The sequence below is a fragment of the Zingiber officinale genome, chromosome 2B (genome assembly GCF_018446385.1).
Source record: "Zingiber officinale cultivar Zhangliang chromosome 2B, Zo_v1.1, whole genome shotgun sequence".
Classification (NCBI taxonomy): Eukaryota; Viridiplantae; Streptophyta; class Magnoliopsida; order Zingiberales; family Zingiberaceae; genus Zingiber; species Zingiber officinale.
The window spans coordinates 85176437-85180062 of record NC_055989.1 but is presented as its reverse complement, the minus strand read 5'-3'; the positions used below and the strand labels follow the sequence as shown (position 1 = coordinate 85180062).

At 40.5% G+C, this 3626-nt stretch overlaps 1 non-coding gene across 1 annotated transcript; it reads left to right on the top strand.

The window, feature by feature from the left end:
- The first annotated feature begins 3520 nt into the window (after nucleotides 1-3520).
- LOC122049924 lies at nucleotides 3521-3626 on the top strand. Its single transcript, XR_006131165.1, has one exon. It is a non-coding gene; the product is annotated as a small nucleolar RNA R71 (small nucleolar RNA).

Sequence of the window (3626 nt, the reverse complement as noted above, 5' to 3'; positions counted from 1 at the left end):
ACAGGCTACGAACCAAGTAAAAACGAATTTGTGTTAGCCTTGTTTCTTTTCACTTATATTTTCCGTTGCGCTTAACTCTTTTCGACGAAAGTTTGTATTCGATATTCACCCCCCTCTATCGAAATTCACGGTCCAACACTACTAGCATCACTTAAAACATCATGAATCTCGATAATGAACGTGCTAACATTTTTACTAAAAGACAAGAAAACATATAAGTGAAGTTTGATGTTCTCAAGATGTATGCCACGAAAAATCAAAACAAAATGCAAGACATAAGCAAAAAAACAAAAACAAACAAAGGAAATCAAATGCATCTAATGCATCCCCTCAGACTTAAACTTTTCATTGTCCCAATGAAAACTAGAAATGATATATAGAGGAGATTTATGATGTTTAGAGAAGTTACCAAGTGATGAGCTCTAAATGGTTGACATTCATGTTTTTAAAGATACTCCTCTGTCCAATGCTCACATTCCTCCACAACTTTGAAATCTACAAAAATAAGATAGACAAGAAAAATTAAGTAGAGGATACAAGTTTATTATAAGGAAAGAAATGAAACTAAAAAGAAACTAGAAAATGAAAACAAGATTGAACTTGGGTTGCCTCCCAAGAAGCGCTTGTTTAAGGTCATTAGCTTGACCACCTCATTAGATTCATCTAAATCTTGCTCTTGGAGGGGTAAGATATTTTATCACCCTCCTACCAAGGGTTCTTATTTTGGTGGGAGCTTTCAACATTTGCATTAAAAAGTGAAGTAACGCTCTCTCCATCTTCGTCTTCTTTAAAGTTCTTTCGGGTGGTGAAGACGGTTCAGATTGAGCTTCCAATCATTAGCCCAAGTGAAATCTGCACATGCAAAGAAAGTACAAATCTCCCACAAGCATATTAGATAAGATAGAGCCATAACCATATTAAGATAAGAAGAATAAGAAATAAAAACTGAATCACATCCAACAAAGTCAATAATAGGTACCTCTATAAAATTTCCTAAAAGATCACAAGAAGTACTAACGTTACTTTGCTGAGAGATACCTGAAATTTCTGAACATGTAGAAGTGAATTCCTCTGAATCAAATGATGGTTCTGGCTCTGGCTCAGGTGTTGGTGATATCAAAGATGATGATTCTTGAGACTCAACCATATCTACATGAGTCCCTACACATTATTCTACAACATGATCAATTCTTACGACCTCTAAGGGTTGTATGAACAAAGGTGGTGATCTTTGAGATGCTGCTTCCACAACACAGCTCCCTACACATTCTTCCATATCATCATCATCAACACAAACATCAAAAAATAAACCAACATCTATGTCCTCAATAGAAGAATCAATAACAAGAGGATCAATAACTTCACTTGCAGTTTTAAGTTGATCTACCACATCATATTTATCATCTGAAAGTTTAATGTCACTATAACACCCTATAAAATTTGGAGGTAGATCTGAAAACTTATTTACCACTGCATTATTAATAAAATCCTCATTCGAAGAGTCTTCATCTTTATATACATTCAAAAATCTGCACTCAACCATATTAGTGTCACAGGATTTGCCGAAGTCTTTATTTTCATTGACCCCCACTAACCTTTGTGGAAAAGGAACCCTTAGTGAAGGTCCTGGGAAAGATTGAACTTCCTTTTTCCCAAATTCCCTTTGAGCTTTTGGAGGAGGTCCAACTTGGTTATCTAATGTTGGTGTGATCAATTGTTGAGGGAAAGGTACTTGTGGCTTTTGGGAACTTCCTGGAGAAATGGAACTGATTTCTTGTGATCTTCTATTATTCTTCTCCTCAATTTTAAACATGTCCTGTTGGATCGAGACGCGTTAGAGGGGGGGGGGGGTGAATAGCGCTCGTGGCTATTTCTTTTTCAAATCGGAAAACTATCGGAGTTTAAAAACACGCAGCGGAATAAAGAACAAACACACACAGAGAGACACGAGAGATTTTACTTCGTTCGGAGCCTAAGGCGACTCCTACTCGAAGGCCCGCGATCCTTGATCGCTTTCCGTGGGCAACAACTATAAGCTCGTAAAATGTACAATAAGATATTACAATTGAAAGAACTAAAACAAATTATACCGACAATAATAAAGTAGCAGAATCTGAAGCTTCGGGTTGTCGGGGACTTGTAACAGCACTTCTGGGCGTTTCTAGAGCAGCTTGTAGCGTAAGGATTGCTTGGAGTTCGTTGAAGAGAGCTGCTGGTCGAAACCCCTTATAAAGGGTGTTCAAGGCGCCTTCTACTGTTCACCAAGGCGCATTGAATGGCCGAGTCAGCCGCGGAGATAAGGGGCGAACTGGTTGAACCTTATCCCAGATTCAAGGCGCCTTCCACTGTTCACAGGGCGCCTTCATCTGTTCAAGGCGCCTTACACTGTTCACCAAGGCGCCTTGAACATCTTCTCGCAGCCAGCTCCTTGCCTTGCACCCGAGGCGCCTCCAAGCTCCATGAAGGCGCCTCGGACACTGTTCATCCGAGGCTTTAGGTTGCTCCTTTGCCCCTGCAAGATACGTTAGTCCCAAACACTACCCTGCAACACAAAGTTAGCACCTAATGCAATAAATGTGATAAGTGAAGTATAGACAGTCTCCGGACTGTCCGAGTCTGACTTCGGGTTTCCTACCGGAAACCCTAGGTCGACCCGACGCCTATTGTTCCCTCTACGGGGAACGCGTCCTCACCTACTCCACTCAGGAGATTTACCTGTTGCCAGTGCGATCCTCCAGATCGACTGGACTTTTGCTCAGCACTCGACGCTTCCGGACTTTCTGCTGGACATCCGCTTCCCGGCTAGTCCAGACTTTCACCTGGTTCGCGACACCAGGACTTTCCACCTAGGGTTACCATCCCCTAGGACCTAAGGTTACCCCCCCCCTTAGGATTTTCCTTCACCTAGGGTTACCACCCCCTAGGACCTAAGGTTACCCCCCCTTAGGATTTTCCCTTGCCTAACCGCAGTTAGGACTTTCTTGAAACCTTATTTAACCACGTTAGATAACAAGGAATCTTAACTTTGAATCCCTTTGCCATTATCAAAACTGAGGTTCGATCGTCGGATGCTTACTGCACCAACATGTCCCTCTTCAGAAGTTCTTCATGATTTTTTTCAATTCTCAACCCAACATCACCACACTTTTCACCAGATCTTGTCTGTGAAGGAGGGGGATCTTCTTTAAACCATTTTGAAATAATACTTTCAATTTTTGCCCCCAAATGTTTGAACTCCCTGTTCTGTGACTTGTGATTTTCAAAACTCATAGATGGTTGAGTTACAATTTGTTTGACAGACTCTATAGCATTTATGGCTTGCACTTCTTGAATGTTTGAGGGTGGTTTCATCCAACTTATGTTCGACCATTCTTAGAGGTTCAATGTCACTTGATCAATTAACATATATGCTTCATCTACACTTTTGTCCATAAAAGAACCTCCAACCGATGAATCCAATAAACTCTTGTTTGAGAAAGAAATTCTCCCATAGAATATATGCAGAATCAATCATTTTTCAAAACCATGATGAGGGCACTGTCTTTGAAGACTCTTGAATCTATCTCATGCTTCAAATAATGATTCTCAATATGCATTAGCAAAATTTATTATGCAATTCCTCATAT